This window comes from Typopeltis vanoorti, chromosome 9, assembly GCF_054136105.1.
Source record: "Typopeltis vanoorti isolate ZY-2024b chromosome 9, IOZ_Tvanoo_1.0, whole genome shotgun sequence".
NCBI classification, from domain to species: Eukaryota; Metazoa; Arthropoda; class Arachnida; order Uropygi; family Thelyphonidae; genus Typopeltis; species Typopeltis vanoorti.
This window is the reverse complement of record NC_143557.1, coordinates 4,239,666-4,263,645: the sequence shown is the minus strand read 5'-3', so window position 1 is coordinate 4,263,645 and position 23,980 is coordinate 4,239,666. Positions and strand designations below refer to the sequence as shown.

The 23,980-nt window shown below is 37.1% G+C and overlaps 1 protein-coding gene across 5 annotated transcripts in view; it reads left to right on the top strand.

Annotated features, from left to right (window-relative positions):
- The first annotated feature begins 1,362 nt into the window (after positions 1 to 1,362).
- Positions 1,363 to 23,980, top strand: part of LOC150102853 (eukaryotic elongation factor 2 kinase-like) — a 389,384-nt gene continuing 366,766 nt past the window's right edge. For all 5 annotated transcript variants that reach the window (XM_090397538.1, XM_090397535.1, XM_090397537.1 and 2 more), the window contains exon 1: positions 1,363 to 1,724. The gene's annotated coding sequence lies outside the window, so the exon portion shown is untranslated. The remainder of the gene's footprint in view (positions 1,725 to 23,980) is intronic.

Genomic DNA, 23,980 nt, shown 5'->3' with positions numbered 1-23,980 from the left:
AGGATTCGGCCCCTTGCCACACCTCTGGGAAAAGTCAAAAATGGTTGTCTGAAAATTTCTACGACTTCACCAGTCCAAATGTTTGGCCTCCAAACTCCCCAGACCTTAACCCCATGGATTATTTTGTATGGGGCGCAGTTGAAAAAGACACCAATCGCACTTCCAGTAATACAAAAGCCCAGTTAATGGATAAAATTAAAACAGTTTTTGCGGCCCTTCCCAGGGAGACTGTAGCATCAGCTTGTTCGAGGTTCCGAAGCAGAATTGAAGCTGTGATCGATGCTAATGGTGGTTATTTTGAGTAAATCTTGTTGATAGTATTGTAATTAACTCTGCCTGTAATGTTTTTTTGTCAATTCATTAAATTTAATAGATACAAAGAAGATTTTCTTTTTCCTTACGAAACTGTCAAATTTATCCCGAACACCCTGTATATATATATATATATATATATATATATATATATATATATATATATATATATATATATATATATATATATATATATATATATATATATATATATATATATATATATTGCGACTCTTCAACTATTGTTGCAATATATATATTGCAACAATAGTTGAAGATTGAAAAGTGCCTAAAACAGCACATATCATTACCTAGTTATCGATGAACGCTCTAACAAACAGAGAGAAGCAACTTATTTTGTCTCCCGGTTGCTTGGACACGTGGAAAAGTCAGAGCATATCCAGAGGCAAGATACCACGATAGTGGCAGATAATCTGCGGGATGTTCCATTTGTGGAGACAGTGAATATTTGTTGGTCGCAGAAGATATGTTAGAGACATATAAGTTGTTTATGGGATTATTGATTAATACGGGGGAAAGTTTGGAATACATGGCTAGTATTGTGTGAACTAGGGATATTTCCTGAAAATTAAAAAATTGTAAAACTGTCAGTGTCATTTGTCGGTAATTGAGTTTAATGCAAAATATGACAGTTATGTGGTCAGTGGACTTCTCCGATGAGTCTACGATTCCCATGGAGGTGCCTATAATAATAATAATAATAATAATAATAATAATAATAATAATAAAAACCTATATTTGTCTACGTGCTGATATGCTCATATGTACACGTGTACAATGTGATCAGAGTGTATCAAGTTTGAACATGATATAGGAGATAATATTATATTATATACTCTAATAAATATATAAACGTTTTTCCGATCTGAAATTGGCTGTTGGTTTAAATCTGAGGTTTAAAAACCAATGTTGAGTGTTGTTTTCCGCAGTGAAATCACATGTTCAAATATTGAAGTTATTCAGATTTCTATTGGTTGAACTTTTATCTCCTCCTTACGCATGTCACTTCGCGTAGTGTAAAGAGCGGGTTGTGGGTGTAGATGTTCAGGTGGTTTCTATTGCGACTCGTGAAATTTCATTGATATTGCAAACTTGCTTGACTTTTAAAAGTTATATTTATTTAATCGGAATTCTACTTCGCATTCTACGAAAGTTTGAGGAGTTGTCATTTGTTTAAATTCACAGTTATTAAATTCGGATAGCTGGTAGCTTATTTGCCTGGAGAAGTCCAGTGCTTGTAGTAGTGCTGCAAGCATATCCGAGAAAGTTCTGTGAAATCAGAGCTACGGCTTCGGCCACCGTGTTTATTCCACAACACATCACCGATGTCTCACATTACGATTATCAGAAGCAAACAGTTAAACTTTCATTATATTCTACTGCTCAAAAAGGTAAACGTTTATGTTTCGACATATTGTGTGTAATTGAGTTAAAACTTGCAACTTTATTTTTTTAATTATTATTTGTTTATTTTTTTAAATTCAACCCCCTGCAATTTAAAAAAAAGGTAGTCAAAATTTCGGTTATATATAAAGATTACACATATGTTTAAAATGACTCATCTACTTAGTACACTAGTTATCAAAGAAATTGCAGTGCTTTAAAACTTATTAACATTATACAAACACCTCATGGAGTCGCAACTCATCAGGCAATAGTACCATACATTCTAACAGTGATAATATTTATTATACCTCGTCTTAAATTGTTTTAATGTTTTCTATTTGTTAGTGTTCTTCATAGTATAGTATAATTTCTTTGTGCTGTGTTTATCACTTTTGCAATATGTCCTTTAAACTTACATTTTCAATCTACCAATATCCTTCGCTTCCTCTTCCACCTGTACAACGCTACAATATGATACACAAATATATTTACTGGTGTTAAAAAATCGATATCCCCACTTAAGTCACTTTATTCAAATTGCTCTGAAGCACCAGTACATTGCATCATTCCTAATCATTTATCCGGCCTGGTTAGCTTATCAACTCTCCAGCCAAAAGGCTGGGGGTTCGAATCCCGCCGGGGCCACGTATGTTGGCGATTTCCTGTGAAAATAGTGGTAGTGGTCGGCGGTAGATGGCGCTGGTGTAGATGAAGGTAGTTGCGGTTAGTGGAGTGGTGGAAACAGAGTTGTAGAGCATGTGCCCTCCCTCGATGAGTCTTTGGACTCCCTGGAGGTGTTATGTAATAATAATATCATATGAAGTAATTCTTAGTATCCAAACAGTTGAATATCTGCTTGTAAACTACTCATAGTAGCATTAACAAACAAATTAAACAGCAGTGGTTCTAGAACAGAAACCTGTGCAACTTCAATGGTAACCGTCCTCCTCATAGTCATTGCTCCTCTATACACTACCATTTGATATCTATTAGATAGCCAGTTGCTTATTCAGTCCAATTTTTCCATAACGTATATGTGGTAGCCTGTCAACGTCACCAAAAAATACAATGGATAATCGTATTTAGATCATTGCAAAAATCCAGAAGTATCACCGTATACAAATTGCCCCTATTCAGAACTGTAGTCGCCATATTATAAAATGTAACTAAAACAAGACCTCTCTTTAACAATCCCGTGTTCACCTCTATACAGATTCTTTTCCTACCTATCCAGTTCCGTATTCTGTTCCTAACAATCCCTCCAAAACCTTAACAACCGCTCCAGAAATGCAAACAGGTCTGTAATTTGAAATCTCTGTTCTGTTTTGCTATCACCTTTATGCAGTGTAACAATCTTGCCCTTTTTCTACTCATTAGGGATTGTTGAGGACACAAGACTCTCATAAAACAACCAAGTCAATAGAAGGGTCAGTTCCTTAGCACTTTCTTTCATGACATGTGATGAAATCCCATCTAGTGCAATAGTCTAATTCACATCAAGATGACTTCAACTATTATAGACTTCTATCTCATTTACCTTTGAGATACTGAGATGAATTATTAATTCTTCAACTTCCTGCTTCCTTAGAATAATATCATTACTGCCAGTATGAAAGACCTTCGTAAAAATGATCACTGAACAGTGATCGTTTTGCTATGGTTTTATTTATTTTTTAGGATTTATTTTTTTAACCTGTTTCACCAGTCTCTTCTCATAATCTAATTTCACCCTTCTTATGCATGCCACTCATCTTGCCCACACTTCGTAGATTTCATTTAACTGTTCACTTCTTTGAAGTTTATATTTTCTCTCCATGATCTTTTATTTTTTGGAAATTCCTACTTAATTTCCTTGTTCACCTATTTAACACCTATTTTGTTAATTCTTTTTCATTTAGGTATACAGTCTTTTATTGCCATCATCAGATACTTATTAACTGTGTCCATGCCATATTATTCTCTTTTCCTTCAATTTCCTTTTCCCGTAGAACTCCTTCAAGCTGTTTCCTCAGTTTTTTTCACACCTCCCATGTCAGGACTGTATGATCACTGTCACCAGCTGGTGGCAATGCTGATATGTTGTTTACAGTTACGTTATCTGACATTATTACTAAATCGAATGGAGTGCCATAGGGGAACTTTTTTTTGGGACCATTATTGTTTAACTTGTACATTAATGACATCAGGATTGGCTTTTGTGCTGTGCAGCTGTGTGCTGATAATGCAGAGTTGGGAAGCAGAGCAGATGTTGTGGCTTTGCAGGAGGATCTCAATAGACTATGGGAGTGAAGCTATCAGTTTAATGTTTCAAAGTGCAAGGTCTTGAAATTTCGTAGGCAAATTTGGGATGCAGAGTATACAATTAATGGAAATTTAGAAGGAGGTGGAAGAGATGAGAGATCACTCACTGATGGACAGATTTGAAGTTTAGGGGTCACTTTGATAAAATTGTAATAACATCACAATGGATTATGGTAATAAGGAGGAGGATATTGACATGCAGAAGCAATGAGGTTATGGTTTCCTTGTATAAGACTTTGATCAGGCCACATATGGACTACTAAGTGCATATTTGTCCACCTGGTGTTCAAGAGAATATGGATGTATTGGAGAGGATCCAGAGAAGGTATCAGTATCCAGAGAAAGTTAGTGTTAGGTCTGTGATTGTCAGATATGAGGAGAGATTGACAGAATGCAAGTTGTGGAGTCTTGTGAATAGAAGGAGAAGGGAATGTGATTGTGACATATTAGTTGGTGAGGGGTTGTTACCAGACAAGGGTACAATAACAGGCCATTCCTGGAATCTACATGTAATTTTGAAAATGGAGAGATGCTCATCTCCCTATATAGAGATGGTCTAAAACAGCTAACTGGTATCCCACCACATAAGTGGTGGGATACCAGGGGCAAATTCTCCATGCTTGTTATGCTTGCTGCGCAAGCTCATTACTTGAGAAAGAAGTAATATTTATTTGTTAATAAATGCATGCATTTATATTTATATTCCATTTAGGCTTTTATTTTTGTAGATAGAAGATGTCTTAAGCTTGCTCGGCAATAATTGAGTTTTGCATTGTGTATCGAAGGCCGAAGCTTACTCGGTTGTGGAGCCTCCAGGTCCTCACTGCAGCACTGTGATTTCGTATGCACGCATAGCCATTTCTGCTCCCTTCACGTCGTCTTAAACACAGGCCATACACAGTCAAAGTAGCTCTAGCCAGTGAGCTTCAGCCAACCTTTACAAGTGTGTGTGTTGCTTGGGAAAATTAAGTTACAACCAACTTTTTATGACTATGTTATTGACCAGTTCATAAAGCAGAACTGTAGGGTAGAATTTGAATTCAAGTAGCTAAATTGAAAAAGATAGAATATCATTTGTAAAATAAACGTATTTTATTTTACAAATTTATATGATTAAATGTATATAAATTTCTGAATATATAGTTATAAATGGTCAGTAATTCATTATTCCACTAATCCGACTTCAATCATACCTCCCACTCCCTGAATGATAACAAGAGCAACCGTGAATTTCAAGACCAGCATTCGTCCCTGTGGGATACCATCAGGACAGGTAACCTGTTTTGGTTAGAAGAACCTTGGTCAACCCCAGGTTGATCAAGATTCTTCTGATGTCTTTCTAGAAGAAGGCTTTAAGGACTATATGATGCACTGTTTCCAGTTTTAGTTGGAGTTGATTTGCATTGATTATCTATGTGACATGTTCAAATGTGTTGGGTTCAAATGTCAGATAGGAGTAACATGTAATAGAACTTTTTTGTGAAGGCAAAGGATAAGAGTGTATTAGGTATTACTGATGACTGTAGAGGAGTTATAGTTAAGTTGAGGCTCAAGAAAACAGTAGCAAAAGTAGCCTTGAGTCTATGTTCATTATGAGGTTCAGGTGAGCATAAATCTGTTTCATTGGATGTTTTGTTGTAGACTGAGTAATATAGAGAGAGGTGATGCTGAGATGTTTAGCCATTTGCGATTGGCCAAATGACAGGAAGTCGAAGCAAAATCTTACAGGTTTTTCTACAACTGTCTCAACCACTACACTGAACCTCTGCCACGAATCATCTCCATCAACGCTGTCTACCACCCACCTCCTCCACCACCACAACTAGTATTCTATGTCTGTAAATTGTGTGTGTTCTGAAGGGCTGATTTGTCTGTATGCAAGATAAAAAACCAGAGTTTCCAGAAGAAAAAATCCTGCTACCTCTGTATGAGATTGGCTAACTCACCTACGATTGAAAATCGTCCAGATAAAGATTCCTCCTGTCGCGACGAGAATCGAACGTAGGCCTATTCCAATCGAAGGGCGCAATGTACTGTCGTTCTTCCAATTGCGCTATGGAGGCGCTTAATTGTTGGAGATTGTACATGTGATAACATCTATAGAAGATGTAGTGTTAATAACAGATTATTTTGCCAATGTATGTCACATTGACTATTAGGAGTGATTCCTCATGAAAGTGTTTGGAATTTTAAGACAGTGGGACTGGATGAAGTATTAAGCGAATGTGCAAAGGAGCGAACACTTCCTCTTGACTTGGTTATTTAACAAGTCTGGAAAGAAGGGAGAGGGAATGGTTGTCTTTCACCACCACTCCTACTAATGGCCAGGTTTTGTATATTAGGAGTGGTAGTAAAGATGTTAGAGATAAATATAAAAGTTGGAGGGAAAATAATATTTCCACAGGCCATTATGGGTTTGTAAAGGGAATTGTTGTGTCCATAACTTTGTTTTGTAATAGGGCTGGACGGAGGAAATGCTAATATAGTGATTTTTTTTTTTTTAGATTTTGCAAGGGCATTTAGTACAATCCCATATAACAAACTGTTGTTTGAGTAACATATGGATGGAGAGTCAGTTGATTGTGTGGATGAAGGGATGAAAGCTTCATAGAAATTGTAAATTGTCTTGTAAATTGGGAAACCTTTATCTTATTGGGAGAAGTTTGATTGATGATATACAGTGGTTAGAGGATGATGCAAAGTTGAAAAGAACTGAATAGAGTAGACTTTACAAGTGGACTTGATTATACCGAGCGGGGTTACTAGTTCAGTATTGCTAAATATAAGGTTTTAACATTATTATTATTCAGGCCTCCATGGAGTCAAAAGACTCATTGTGAGAGGTCTTTCCTAGGAAACACAAAGTCTGTCATAACACTCATTGACTGCTCTTGCTCTCTCACCACTCTATCAGGCTTTGCATTCCATGGTTCAACCATCCTTCATGCAAAGAAACCACCACACACCTCTCAACAGTAAAGTCTTGATCATATCACCTCTCTCTCTCTTTCTTCTATCTACCAAACTCTGTGGTCCGCATTCCCTCAGCTGATCCTCATAACTAACATAGAACAGTTCGGAAGCATTTTTGTTATCTGCCCCTGTACCTTTTCCACAGTTAATTTATCTCCTTTAAATCCTGGGGACCAAATTTGAAAGTAATAGTCCAAGTGTGGTTTGATCAGGGTCTTATACAATGGTACGATAACTCTTTTATCTCTGCAGGTCAGCATCCTCAGTATTGCAGCAATCCTCTGGTTTACCTTCACCACCTTTTGATTTTGAAAGCGGGGAAATAGTATCATTTCACTCAATTGCGCTAATTATCGCACATATCGAATTCTCCTTAAGCAAGGTTTTCCTGTGTGTGTGTGTGTGTATATATATACTCTGCCAAATTTCATCAAAACATTATTATTATTATTATAATTCTTTTTTTTTTTTTTTTTAAATAAGGAAACCTGTGGTGAGATCATAATTAAAAGAAACACACGTATCAACCACAGTGAAAATTATTTAATGTAAATATTTCATCCTAAGTATCTTAGGACATCATCAGTACAGTAGTTTAAACAATAATAGGAATAACATATACAGTTAGGGCGCATGATTACAATAGAATCTCATTAAACGTGCGTAACGTGTTACAGAAGTAAAAAAAACAACAAAAAACTAACAATTATTTTACACAATTTTGTATGACAATTTCCCATACTTTAGGAATAGTAAGAATTTCGTTGCAGTTTAAATTTGGTCTGTGTAGTAGGGCTTCAGAACTTTCTTTATATAAACGTTCATGTTTATATAAAGATCTATGTAAAAGTTTAGACTTTTCCCAATGGATCCTATGACTCGGAACATCAAGACCACATTCATCTTTTTAAACCGCAAAAATTTGGCCTCTCTCAAGTGTCAACCCTGTAACCACCTCTCAACAGTTCAAAAGTCTCAATCATATCACCTCTCCTTCTATCCACCAAGCTCTGTAGTCCACATTCCCTCAGCCTGTCTTCATAAGTAACATTGTACAGTCCTGATACTATCTTTGTTATCTGCCTCTGCACCCTTTCCACAGTTAATTTATCCTCTTAAAATTCTGGGAAACAAGTATGAGAACAATGGTCCAAATGTGGTTTGATCAGGGCTTTTATACAATGGAACTAAACTCTTCTCTGTGCATGTCAGCATCCTTCTCAGTATTGCAGCAATCCTCTGGGTTACCTTCACCACCTTTGCAATATGTTTCCTGAATTTCAAGTTTCTATCAATCATCACCCTAGATCTCTTGTCTCCCCTATTTCCTCCAGTACAACTCCTCCTACCATCGATATCTCCAACTTCAAGACTTTACATTTTGCTGCATTAAACTGACACTCCCATTGATTTGTCCATCTGTCTAGTTTATTCAAATCCTCTTGCAGGGCTGCCACATCTGCACTATTACTAATTACCCTTCTCAGCTTCACATCATTTGCAAACAACTGAATATCCCCCTGCAATCCACTGACAATGTTATTGATATAAAGGTTGAAAAATACAGGTTCCTGTACTGAGCCCTGTGGGACCCCACTTGTAATAACCTGCTTCCTTGATATTGCCCCACCATATACAACTCTCTGATACCTATCAGACAGGAAATCCTGAATCCAGTCGAGTAACCTGACATCTAAACCCATGTGCTGCAACTTGATATCAGTTTATTATATGGCACCCTGTCAAGTGCCTTTTGCAAAAAAAAAACAACAACAAAAAAAAAAAAACGCAGCATATGCCTTTCCCTCATCAACTGCTCTTGTCACTTTATTATAAAAGGCAATCATATTACTAAATCAAGAGCACCCCTTAAAAAATCCATGGTGACTCTCATAGATAGCATTACCCTCATCAGACCAATGCTGTATATGGTCCCTCACAAATTTCTCCAAGATCTTAACAACTACTGATGACACACAGACTGGCCTATAATTAGACACTTCCAGTCTGCTACCACCATTATGCAATTGCACTATCTTAACTTCCTTCCATTCCTTGGGTACCTCTCCCATAGCCAGACTTTTATTGCAAAGTCAGGTCAACAGAGCTTCAGTTCTTTAGCACATTCTCTCAAAACCCAAGGTGAAATGCTATCTAGTCCCACAGCTTTACTGACATCCAGAGTACTCAGTATTTGGAACACACTCTCGTCTAAACCTCGAACCTGCCCTATCCCTCTAGTATTAAAACCTACTTCTATAGGATGAAATACTCCAATAAAGTGTTCATTGAACAACTCCACTATGTCCTCTGCATCAGTCATTCTAATCCCATTTTTATTCCACAATGTCATTCTTCCACAATCATTTCTCTTCCTGCTGGCCACATAGCTAAAAAAATTCTCTAGGATTTTCTTTGGACCTTAGGGTAATCTCTTCTCATATTCCAGTTTTGCCTTCCTTACCATATTAGTCACTCTCCTTGCCTGAGTCTTATATTCTTCATGCAACTGCTCTCCACCTCTCTCCTTATATCTATTCCATAACCTCTTTTTCACCTGCAGTTCCTGTTTGATATTGTTTGTCATCCACTTCACACCAAATTGTGTCTTCTTCACTCATGGAATACAGTTTACTATTGCTGTAACAAATATTCCTTCACAATTTCCTAAGCACCGATGATATCTTGCCATTCCAATTCCTCCCTCAATGGAACTGTCCCAAGTTGATATCTAAGACTATTATAGTCACCCACCTTATAATTACATATATGTTCCCTTCTTTTTGATAATCCTGCATGTCTATTCATCTTTTAAGTCTAAACCATATGGTTGCTCTCTCTCCAACTGGAGGAAGAAATGTCATCTCAGTTATAATCAGCTCTTCTGATGCTATGACCAAATCCAAAACTCTTGAACCTCTTGTTTTCTCTATTACATGTTGCCTAAGTGATTTGTCCCTCAAGAATTCTGGAAATTCCATTCCCTTATTAGTACATGCATTATCCTCTTCTCAATTTATACTGCTGTATTTAAAATCTCTCATAACAATCATTCTTACGATAAAGAGCCAGAGAGGCTATTTTTTTCCGGCAGCATAAATTAAGTAAAGGGGATAATAAATCCTTCGTTATTTTAAAACCGGATACGAAACTCGGAGATCGAAATCTAGGAGTTACATGCTGAAGAACTATCGGCGAGTCCAACCGTAAGTCAACACCTGGTACAATAGTAGGGTGTTGCGTGGTGTTTTGTCCATCCTACATCCTGGCTTCTGGCTTCTTATCCGCCATCTTGTTGGAACGTCATTCTTAATTAAATTAATTAATTGTAGGTTGATTACTAATCAAATATAGAGATTTTTATATTTATACTGCACCACCCTATATTCAGATTAGCCTATGCAAAGTAGTAGAATCAATCTTCAACTAATTTAACAATCTCATTATTCATACAGGCCGAGTTTTAAATTTGACACTAAAGGCTTCCGCAAGGTCCGATATCTTTTTGAACGGTGCAATGAAAGAGAATCAGGCACACATGATATTGAAATCAATAAAACAAAACATTTAATGCAGGGTTATATGACAAGTACATAAGCTTAACTTTGAAAACAAGATAATGCAAATAACTTAGTTCAACTGGTAATAACATTCACATAGATTTAGACATTCAGTCATCAAATCTATAGTTTTCCTATTAACTAAAATGGATCACACAGTTCAATATTACTGAATCTCTCAGTAATTATTCTAACAATTGTACTCCTTAATATATCACTTAGTCAGCAAACACATAATTTCTGTCATGAGGCAGTTATAACTTCAGGGGGAACTCTTTCAAGCATCTGACTACGGCTAATCTCAGCAAAACGCCACAGTTAATGTTGGGGTATAACATGAGGAGCTAACTCTTATATCTTCGCTTGTTATCACTCAGTTAGCAAACTCTAAATTCATTAATGGTGGTAGTTATTACTTCAAGGGGAAATACTTTCAAGCTTCTAACTTCGGCTAATCTCAGCAAAACACCACAGTTAATGTAGGGATATAACAGGAGGAGTCAACTCTTATATCTTCACTCAGAAATACAATAAAATAGGATTGTTCTTACCAGGTTAAATCCTTTGCATATCAGATTCACAGTAGGCTCATTTTAAAACTATATTCACTTATCACTCTGAAGCAACACTATTCAAAAGAAATCTTCTCAATGATAACTGAATTATTAGTCATCGCACTTCACAAATCTTGATGCACTTGCAATAAGGCAGAATACTTATTCTATGTGTACTTCTATATAACAAATTCAGCTTTGCACGATCCTTCTTTAAAACGACTTTGGAATACGAAGTAATTCGAACTCAGTAGAATAATTCTGAATTGCCTATTAATCTCCCAGTCCTTCATTAATTCCTATTACTGCAGCCCATAACTTTACTCCCAGCTGCCTATAAGTTTTCTCCTCGTCTACTCCATACTGTTGTGAATGCTTCTGCCCTGATTGTTCTTTGTTTACTTTCGCTTTCCGCTTATATACCTCCACTCTTCTTCCCGCCAAAATCGTTCTCACACTTCAGCTCATATCAACTCCTTACTTCCAATACCGTTGCTCACGTTCTAAGCTCGCACTAATTTTAACTCCGTCTCCATGACAACAGCCAAAACAAAACATAAACAGAAGCATTACATAAGATTATACCTTTTACATACAGTAATGAAAAAAAAAAAAATATTATAGTTACATAAGATCACACCATCATTTAGTAATAAACAAAATACAGGGCAATTATATGAGTAATACAGCCTAAACAAGAGACAATTTTTCCTCAAGGAAAAATTTTTCTATTTACATAAATCTCTGGAAGGATTCAGACTTTATATTTCTTTCTTTCGAGGTCTTAAATAATATCTAGTTTGGACAAATTTCCATGTCGCGTCACTACTTATACATTCTTCCCTTTTTTTTTTCTTTTATTTAAAGTTCTGTCATCCTTATGTTCTGGGGTAGCATAAAAGTCCTCTATTTATAACTAGAGAATTGGTCATCCGAGACAGGTTGTTCCTCCCTTCTTGAGTATTAGACCTTTTCTGCCTCGGGTTTATATGCTTAACCTTGTCCGTACCTTTCCAGTGGTTATTTGTTCTGAGCGATGCCCTCTTTTTCCTTAACACCCTTTCTATCAAATCCCCATAACAAACCAGTCGGTCAGGTCTGTTCTTAAACAACTTTAGTCTATCTGAATGAACGGTAAACATTTTTTCTCGGCTTGGTGTTTCTCTTATTTTGAAGTTCACTGGGGATGTTTTTTCGATAATTTCATATGGTCCTTCAGCACTCTTCCCTAGTTTACTTCCCTTCCTGTTGCTAGGTTGTTGTTCTAGGAGGACTAGGTTCCCTGGTTTTAAATCCTTATATCTCCTTAGTTTGTATATGCCCTTGCCTTTTGCAAACTGTTATTACTAGACTCCACCACTAACTCATATGCAATTTTGTTTTCCATTATCAGATTATTTAGATATTCATCAATGTCTGGGGATCCTGTGTTTGCTCTCGAGCTTCGAAAATCGCTGGGGAACAACGGCTCAAACCCATATAATATAACAGCCGGGGCCTCTTTGATGGCTGCATGCAGAGCATTTCTACATGCAAAGAGGGTGTGTGTGAGAGGTAATCATCCCAGTTCGATATTTAACTGCTAGCTAGTTTGGAGAGTGTCTGTTTGAGGGTTCTGTTCATCCTCTCGCACATTCCATTGCCTTGGGGGTGATAAGGAGTGGTGAATAGTTTTTTTATTTTCAGCAATTTGCACAACTGAAGCATGACTTCAGCTGTGAAGTTTGGGGAGTTCCATATCTGGAGATAATCAATTTGAATAGTTTGTTTGCCACGGTTTGTGCAGTTTGGTCCTACATAGCTGTGGCCTCTGGGAATCTGGAGAACATGTCAATCACAACTAATATATATTTATTTCCCTTCGAACTAGTTGGAAGAGGACCAATGATGTCCATTGCCACAGCTTGAAAAGGACGCATGGGGGGTGGGGAAAGGCTGGAGGGGGGGCTTTTCCACCGTGGTTTGACCTTTTCTGACACAATAGGCATGAGGACACATACACCTCATCATCCCCCCCCCACACACATTCCCTCCGCATGTATCTATCTTTTATTCTATTACAGGTTCTAAAAAAATCCCTGATGACCTGCTAAATCCGCGTCATGAAAAGTGTGTAGCACCCAAGGGATCGTGACTGTTGGAACTAATATTTTTTCTTTCCATTTTCCAGTGATGCCTGGTTTTGATAACAGAAGACCATCACTGTCTATGTGTAGTGTGTGGAGAACCGAATGTTCTCCTGTGAGTTTCTCGCCTTTCAAAGCCTTTTGATATACTCCCTTCCATACTGGGTCTTGTTTTTGGGCCTCTACGATGATGGATTTCTCCCAATTTTGAAGATGTGGGGGTTTGTTCTTGTTTTCTTCCATCCCTTCGGTTTTGTGTGTTAAGTTGATTATCCCACTACCTGAACAGTCATTCTCCTCTAGCTCAGTGTCTAATGATCTGGATAGGTAATCCGCAACTACGTTGTCTTTTCCTGGGATGTAATTTATTTCAACTTGTAACTCTTGCATCTCCAGAGCCCATTGAATAATCCTTTGATTCTTATCTTTCATGGAAGATAGGAAAGATAGAGGTTTGTGATTGGATCTTAGGATGACTTTCTGTCCCAACAACATATACTTAAACTTTCTGAGGGCATGCACAATTGCCAGTGTTTCTTTCTCAATGACTGAATAATTCTTTTCGGAGGATGAGAGTTTCCTGCTGAGGATAGCAATAGGCCTAAATTCTTTCCCTTCCTCTTGTTCTACGATGGATGCAGTGGTTTCATTTGAGGCATCTGCTGAAAGGTAGAATGGTTTTTCCAAGTTTAGGGTAAGTGAGGACAGGCGATTTAGTCAGGGCCAGGTTCAAGGATTGGTAGGCATACCTTTGTTCCCCCCCCCCCAAGAAAGCTTCATTCCCTTTTTGGTTAATTTTACAATAGGTTCCATCAATCTTGAGCACTCAGGAATGAATTTTCTGTTGAAATTTATCATTCCTAAGTACCTCCAAACCTGTCTTACAGATGTTGGGGATTCTCGCCTTTAATATGGCAGTGACGTTCTCTTGAGTGGGGACTATTCCAGCCTCACTTACAACATGCCCCAGATACTCAACTTCCTTCATGAAGAACCGACATTTTGAGCATTTCAAAGAGAGTTGTGCCTTGTTCATCCTGTTTAGAACACCCAGTAGGATTTCTTTGTGTGTTTTTAAGTCAGGAGAGTAGATTAATATGTCATCTTGGAAGCATATGACTCCCCTCCCTAACATGTCCGAGAGAACAGAGTTCATTTGGCACTGAGAACTCATGGCCGAGTTTCTGGACCCCTTAGGAAGTCGACAGAGTTGATACTTTTGACATCGTGTGGTGAAGGCAAAGTATTTCCTGTCTTCCTGCCTAAGGGGAATCTGAAAATAGCCAGAGTTCAGGTCTAATTTTGAGAAGTATCATGCTCCCTCCAGACCTATTAACAATTCTTCGATGTTGCATAGAGGGAAATCAGTGGGCTTGGTGACCTTGTTAACCTCACGTAAATCCAGTATAAATCTCAGACTTCCATTAGGTTTCGCCACCAATATGAAGGGGCTGTTCCATCGGGAATTTGATTTTTCAATGATGCCAGCCTTTTCATAGTCTTGTCGCAGTGTCTGAAGTTTATCCAGGTATTTAAGGGGAGGGGGGCTGATATTGTTTAACATACACAGGTGACTGTGTTGTGATCTGGATAGCACGTTCTACCTTGTTAGTGCAGGACAATGAACTAATATCCTCGGTAAAAACACTAGGATAATACTGGAACATCAAATGAATAAACTCTCTGATCTCTATCTTATCTTGTTCAGACCTTGATGAACTGATGGTATCGAGTAACAACTTCCCTTTTCTAATGCTTAGTTCCTCTTCTGAATTTATTACTTCTATTTCTAGTGCTTCACGTGCTCTCCTTTCATTCCTTGTCTTAAATTTTGGTTGATACTTCTTTCCACATAGTGATGTAGTTCCTGTGGTAAAATCGCACATGAATTGGTGTTCCTCCAGGAAATAAAGACCCAAAATGATTTAGTCACTTGTGTCAGCAACCTCCGGGAGAACAAGGAGATCATATGAGAAATCCACTGGAAAACAGGGTATGGAGAGTCTTGCATTCACTCTCAAAATTGCTAACATCTCAATCTTAGTAATTCCGATTATCTTCACGGGATTTTGTAACCGGGTGGTGTTATCAGGGAACTTATCAATGAACCTTCTTGCCAAGGAAAAGTGAATGACGGATACATGAGCTCCAGCATCAAGCAATATGTCACACAGGATTTCCTCAACTAATCCTCGTACAAGTGACAAGGGTAGTCTTCCCTTCACTTCTGCTGTTGCTACATTTTGCATCTTGTAGGTATTGTGACTCGGTGAATCTTGCCCATTTCCTTTTTTCTGTGGGATATCTTGTAGAAGGGAATTTATTCCTTTAATAATGATTAGCATATTTTATCAAATCAGGATCTGTTGTCTGTTTTATATCTGACATAAGGGTTTCCCTTCCCTTCTCTCTGTACCACTGGTGATGCTCTATCCTTGCCTTTTTATTCAGTAAGACTTTATTGCTGTTGAGGAGCTCTTGATAATCAGTATCTCTGTCGTGAGAGCGTTCTAAATTGTAATAGGTATTGTGACTCGGTGAATCTTGCCCATTTCCTTTTTTCTGTGGGATATCTTGTAGAAGGGAATTTATTCCTTTAATAATGATTAGCATATTTTATCAAATCAGGATCTGTTGTCTGTTTTATATCTGACATAAGGGTTTCCCTTCCCTTCTCTCTGTACCACTGGTGATGCTCTATCCTTGCCTTTTTATTCAGTAAGACTTTATTGCTGTTGAGGAGCTCTTGATAATCAGTATCTCTGTCGTGAGAGCGTTCTAAATTGCACTTGAGAATTGAAGAGGAGGGGACTACAGTATTGTAGTCTTCCGTTAATAATTGTCTCATGGAAGAAACCTGGGTCATTTCTTCTAATATCCTTTCTCTTTCCCTGGCTAAATTATAACACCCTTCCAAGTTTTTAGCTCGCTTTTTGTAGATTACTTCCATTAATTTGTCATGTAATCCCAATCTAAACTGTTGAAAGGTGATCCATTCCAGATGAGGTTTTTCCTCAGGGGAGGTTCTATAGATTGAGCAATGGTCTACAATCTATTAAAGTAGTTAGTTACATTTTCCTTATCACCTTGCACACATGTGTAAAACTGCCCAAAAGTTTGTATGGGACCCTTTTTATAAGAAAACTCTAAGATTAGCAATTCTTTAAATTTTTTGTAATCTAAAGTTTCTTTTAGAAATGGGGAGGATTGTCGGAAGGTTTTCGCTTTGCCTATTAGTTTGGTTCTGAGTAAAATCAGCAACTGAAAATCAGTCCAATTTGTAGGAATACATGGAGAACATACTCTAAACAGGAATGGTAAAAAATTGATTGACTTTGTAGTTTATAATAACCTAAAAATAATGAATTCCTTCTATAAACATAAAGACATACATAAATATACTTGGGCAGCAAGAGGATGGAAATCAATATTAGATTACTTTATACTAAATGAAAAGACATCAAAATTTTCACTAGATGTTAGAGCTCACAGAGGATATGAAATAAGCAGTGACCACTTCCTTATTAAAATAAAATTAAGATTACCACCTAAATGGCTACAAGTAACAAGAACAGAAAGAAAAATCGAAACATTTGTTTATAAAACTAGACTATTGAATGACACAAATTTACAATGGCTATATGAACAAAGAATTAACCAATATCTAGACAAAATAAAACAAAATGAAGAAATAGAAATAGAATGGCTTAATATAAAAACGATACTAAATGCAGCAGCAAACGAAAGCTTAGGAAAGACCAAAAAATTCAATAAAAGGAAAAAACTGAAGATCTGGGATGATACAATGAAAGAAATAATCAAAAAGAAAAAAGAAGCCTATCACAAATGGTTAAGCAGTAAAAGATTAGAAGATGAAATAGAATATAAAAGAATAAGAGCCATAACTAAAAGAGAAGTCAGAAAAAGACATAGAGAATCATGGAACAAATTTGTTTATAATTTAGAACATGATTTATATAAAATAAGACCCAATGTATATAAAATTTTGAAACACTTAAATGCAGATACCAAAGAAAACATAAAATTAAACACTGAACTGAAATTAGAAGAATTTCTAAATTACTACACAGAATTGTGGACAGACAAATATTTTAAAAAAGACAATTGGCAAACAATTAATGAAAAGGAAATAACTAAAGAATTAGAAATCAGCCTGAAAGAAACAAGAAACAGAAAATCACCTGGAGAAGATAAACTAGGTTCAGAACTATATAAAAATACAGGAACTAGATTCAAAGAAAGACTCTTATTATTTTTAAATAAAATTTATTCAACTGGTATCCCCCCCCCCAATAGAATGGAAAAAAGCAATTGTGATTCCTATCTTTAAAAAAGGTAATAGAGATGACCCTAAAAACTATAGAGGTATCAGTATACTAAATTCCTTTTACAAAATATATAGCAACTAAATTCCTGTTACTAATATATGAATCTTAAATAGCAAACTAATGAAATATTCTGAAAACTTTATTTTAGAAGTACAGAATGGATTTAGAAAAGGATGATCATGTATAGACCTGGCCTTTTGCCTAAAATTAATAATAGAGAAAAGAGAATACAATTTAGAAACACATATTGTATTTATTGACTTTGAAAAAGCATTTGACAAAGTTAAAAGAAACATATTATTTAACATATTAAAAGAAAGACAAATACCAATAATATCCTAAAAGCTATCACAAGTATATATGAAAATAATCAAATACAAATAAGATTAAATCACGAGCTATCATATACGAGAGAGATAAACCAAGGGGTCCAACAGGGATGTCCCCTCTCAGCAACTCTTTATAATATCTACTTAAATGAAATAATAATAAAATGGAATAAAAATTTACATCAAGGAATTAAACTTTCTCCTACAGTAAACTTGAACACTCTCCTCTTTGCTGACGACCAAATAATAATTACAAATTCTGAAGATAAACTACAGAAAGCTATTTTAGATCTAAATGAGATATCCAAAGATTATGGTATGATAATATCAACAGAAAAATCAAAAACTATGGCCTTTAAAGGACAAGATCCATCAAGAACTAAAATAGTAATAGATAACAAGATCTTAGAACAGTTGAATTCATTTAACTACCTAGGATGTACGATCACATATGAAAAAGATATAAATGTAAAAATTGCAAAATATTTAAAAATAACAGGTATAATTAACTCTATATTTAAACCAAACATAGTTCAAAAACAAACCAGACTAAAAGTATACAATACATTAGCCTTACCAGTCTTAATGTATGGAAGCGAAATCTGGACAATAAAACGAAAAGACAAAGATTAACAACAACAGAAATGAAGTTTATGAGAAAAACTGTAAAATATACCCTATTTGATCACAAAAGAAATGAAGAAATTATGAAAGAATTAAACCAAGAACCAGTAATAGAAAAAATTAAAAAATATAAACATAAATGGATGGAACACGTTCAAAGAACGAAAACAGAAAGATTACCAAAACAAGCCTTAAAATACAAGCCATTAGGAAAAAGAAAACCAGGTCGTCCTCTTAAACAATTCAACAATGACTTCTAGGGCCGGAACAGGCCATGCTAGGCCTAAATCCTTGATACATATGATGATGATGATGAAATATATATTTTTTAATTATCCAAACAAATTAAAATTGAATAAGTAAAAATTATTGAAATCAAATGGAGACTTAAAAAACAACAAATAGCGTCAAAATGTTCAAAGGCGGAAGGAATAAAACTATATTGTTGTTCACTTCACCCTGTCTTTTATTATTATTATTCAGGCCTCCATGGAGTCAAAAGACTCATCGTGGGAGGTTCTCGATGAGTCTTGATAGCCTCATCGAGGACCTCCTTGATAGACTCATCGATGAGTATCAAGAGGCCTATGAGGGAGGTCTATCTTGATAGACTCATCGATGAGTCTTGATAGACCTCCCACGATGAGTCTTTTGACTCCATGGAGTCAAGACTCATCGTGGGAGGTCCTTCTTAAGAAACAAAGTCTATCATACCACTCATTGACCGTTCTAGCTCTCACCACTCCATCAGGCAATGCATTCCATGGTTCAACCACCCTCCATGCAAAGAAACCACTCCTCACCCTCTTGCTCAGTTTCCTTTCGTAACTTCCAGGGATGGCCTCTTGTCATCACTCCTTCCTGTTGTTCAACCAAGCGAAAGAATTCCCCAGTGTCAACCCTGTAACCACCTCTCAACAGTTTAAGTCTCAATCATATCACCCCTCCTTCTATCCACCAAACTCTGCAGTCCACACTCCCTCAGCCAATCCTCATAACTAACATTGTACAGTCCTGACACCATCTTTGTTATCTGCCTTTGTACCCTTTCCACAGTTAATTTATCCCCTTCAAATCCTGGGGACCAGATCTGAGAACAATAGTCTAAGTGTGGTCTGATCAGAGTCATATATAATGGAATGATAACTGTTTTATCTCTGCAGGTCGGTGTCCTTCTCATTATTGCAGCAATCCTCTGAGTTACCTTCGCCACCTTTGCAATATGTCCCCTAAATTTCAGGTTTCTATCAATTGTCAATCCCAGATCTCTTGTCCCCCCTACTTCCTTCCTCCAGTATAACTCCTCCTATAGAGTATGCAGTCATACTCTATGATGAGTAATACTACCATAGACTATTACTCGTCATTCTGGCACTACAAGCCCACTGTCACAAGAATGAACCTTTCGCTATTGAATAAAGAACAGTTAATTGAGCTTTCAAGTGACAGTGGGCTTAAAATGCAATTCAGTGATCTTGGTTTGGCTCGATTCTGGATCTCGCCTTCAGTAAGAAGTGAATTTCCTGAATTATCTGAAGAAGCACTGAAAATCATCATGCAGTTTTCTACAACCTATCTTTGTGAGAAAGGATTTTCATCGCTCCTTCAAATAAAAATAAAATACAGAAATCGTCTTAGTGTGTGTGCCAATATTGGTCAACTTCGTCTTCGACAGAAGTTGACCAGTATTGAGATATCCAGCAACTCTGCAAAGGCCGAGATGCTGAACCATTTCATTAAAACTAAGTAGTAACATAATTATATCATATGATTTATTTTTGACTACAGTTTCCAATTATTCTCGTTACTGCTTTTAAAATTGATCCATTTCCAAAATCTGGGATGAAAACAAAAGTTATGCAAAGTGATGTCACTGTGAGGCTCAGCTCTGCTGGCAAGGAGTATAGCTGCCCGCATACCGTTCAGCGAAGTTCTGTATCTCGTACAGTCGCTTGCGGGAATATGCGGCCGAGCACACCGAATCTGTCGCATGCAGACGACAACATCCGTATAGTCATAGATTGTACATCACAACATAACTAATACAAGCAGCACACAGAACGAATATAAATAAAACTACCACACGATTAATGAATCTGCCAGATTTACGATGACCACTGTTGTACCTCTGGGTAAAACAGGACGGATATAATTAAAACCACCATCATAACATGATTAGTACAAATCACATGCGTACGGCATACGGTCATATGAAAATGCCCCCGACCACATGGATGGCACTTTGCGACTGACATTGTGGGTTGGACTGTTTATAAACATCAGGAATGACCTCGTATAACAGGATGTCTTAAATTTTTTTGCTGGTCATGTAAGCTCCTCAGGGTAATAAGGCGATTCGTATCGGCCAGAAGCGTGTTGTGTGTGTGAATGGGGGGGGGGATTAATGGCTGTGGGATGTTCTGAGTGAAATTTTTGGGTATATGCAGGGGATGGTTTGGACAGGACAAGGGATGGAATCCATGTATATCAAGTTCGTATTCAGTATTATGATGAATGGAGTAAGATAAGAACAACATTTTTCCCTCGTCTCACAATGCACTTAGCGAATGGAATAGTTTACATGTTGCAGGTCAAATCAGAGAGTACATGAAGATAAAAGTAGTTCTGGGGGGCTTCATGAGTGTGGTCAGATGAATGGGGATAACACATAAAAGTTGCTGTGGACAGATGAATGGGGATATCAGCAGGATGGCGCTCATATACCCATTCATTTGCCATAGCAAATCGGAAACTGATACCTTTTTATTTGTTTAATAAAAAACTTTGTTCTGTGATGATACACTTTTAATTGTTTACTTCCAATTTAATTGTGTTTCCATTTGTAAATGTATATGTAAAATGTTATATATATAATATATAAATGTTGGTAATCCCCATACACATTTAAAAAAAAAATTGCATAGCTTAGTGGTCCATAGAATTGTTTTAGGCATTTTACTGGTCCTTGGGCTTATTGAGGAACCCTGTTATAAGCATAAAAATATCACTTTCTATCATTATCCTCTCCAGACTCCACTGAACTTGGCGTTGCCTGATGTCTTTCCCCTTTCTCCAAGCACCCATTCCCACAAGAGGCCACCCCTGCTATCATCCACCCTGGGAATTCTAGTTTCCCTGCATTGACACACCAACTCATTCAGAAAACAGCAGTGTCTCCATCTCCAGATCTTATGTCCCTCCTCATTCAAGTGCAAGCAGTCTCTTTATACAGTTCCTTTCTGTCCTCAAATGCCCCCCAAGCATCCACTTATTCCAATCATCTCTTCTGACACATTCTGTCTATAATGTTATTCATTATTACTGTTCCTCTATTCAGCTCGTCGTTATCATACCTTGGCAACACACACACTATCTTTCCTTTGTTTTCTTTTGTACAACCTCGAGCATTAATCTCGATCTCTCGCCACCCAATTTACACTGCCTTTCAAATTATTCGTACCCACCATCACAATCATCTCATCCACCCTTTCACCCTGCTTAATTGTCATAGCCACACTTTCTATCATTCCTCCAGGCAAACACTCCTCTGGCATTCTGTCTTGCACACCATGGATCACTGAGTCTCCATACATCACACCTCTTACCACTCTTCCTTGATTGCTCATCTGCATCCCTCTCTCTCTCCCCTCTAACACTTTCTCTCTGTGTTCCCCTACTTACCTGCCGTCCTGGCATTACTCTATCCCTGTTTCCAGCACTCCCTCGCATTCTTCTTATTTCCTCCCTTCTACTGTTTCTATTCTCTCCTATTCTATCATTCTCATAACTCTCTCTCATTCCCTCTCTTCTACTGTTTCTATTCTCTCTTCTATCATTCTCTCTAATTCCCTCTCTTATACGGATTCTGTTCTCTCCTCTTCTATCAATTCCCATAACTCTCTCTCACTCCTGCTCTGATTTGCCTTGCACTCATCTCTTCCATTTACTTAATCTCATCTTTCACATTTCTGTACTCATTTCTGAGACATTCCACCTACTCTTTCAGCTCTCTCTCTCTCTGCAAGTTAGACATCTTACTTGCCATTCATCCTCCCAATTAAGACCATCTCCGGAAACTTCACAATTATTCAAACTTTCCCCACTCTTATTTCTTAATTCATATTTTACTTGTTATTCTCACCCTCTGACACACTGCTTGTCTCTCTGGGTTGAGATTCTTCCGCTCATGACGCAACGAGCTAGGTTATGGCAGTCTTTAACTCACTAAGGTCTTCCCATTGCATACATTTTGCACATATATGTACTCCCCCTTCTCTCACCCGCCACATATCCAACTGCTGGGAGACATACATACCACAAATACCACATGCCACAAATTCCTGTAGTATGTTATGCAAAATATAGTCCTTAAATGGGGGAGGACTTGGTGACATGACATTCATAATTGGAGCTGTAGCTGCTGATATCATTCAAATAGTGCCAAGTAACTACTACAACTAAACGCTCCGCTATACTATGTTATATGCTCTGCTATAAGCTAATTTACTTACTCGATGCTATAAGTATAAACTATACTAAATAACAAAAGCTTATCATCTTCTCTTCCACTCAGATATGTCCGACTCTGACCTCGTCTTCTCGGTAAGAAAAAACCAAAAATAACACAATATAAACAACAACTAAATTCCAAAAGCAGCACCACTGAAGGACACTTGTATTACTGAAAAAAAGTATAGCACAATTTGCGACAAAAGCCATGCTATACACTAATTAAAAACACTTTTTTTTTTTTTAGCACAGCTCCAATCTACCCCTTGTTCTTCATTTGGGAAGCAGAGATGGGATATATTTGAGGAAGTGGAAAAGATCTGCGAGGGGCTGATTAGCAGATAAGGACTTAAAATTCAGGGGACATATTGCTAAAATTGTGAGGGCAGCATGATGGATTATGTCAGTGATGTTGAGGATAGAAGTAAGCTACGTGTAGAAATAAGGAGATTGATTCCATTGTATAAGGGTTTTATCAGTCTTATATGGATTACTATGCATAAATTTGGGCATCTGGGTTTTCTAAAGGAAGAGATATTGGAAGTGGTCCAGGCACAGTTGACTGAAATAGTTTCTAGTCTCTGGAACGCTGTGAACAGAGATTGAGGAAATGCGGTTTGCAGAGTCTAGTAGATAGAAGTGGGAGGATCAATATCATTGAAGCATATAAATTGATGAGGGGTTATTTTAGAGAATAGGGAGAACAAGTGGCCATCTCTGAAAGTTTAATGAATGGTGTGGAGCAAGTTTTACTTTCCTCAGATTGTGGTCATCAGATAAGTATGACCTCCCATGATGAGCCGACTATGGAGGTCTGGTGATGATAAATTGTTCTTTATTGAATATGACGTGGCCTAAGATTGTTGGCATTAGTGAAACCTGGCTATCAGAATGAGATATGGTAAGTGGGATCGAGTGAAACGGATATACTATTTT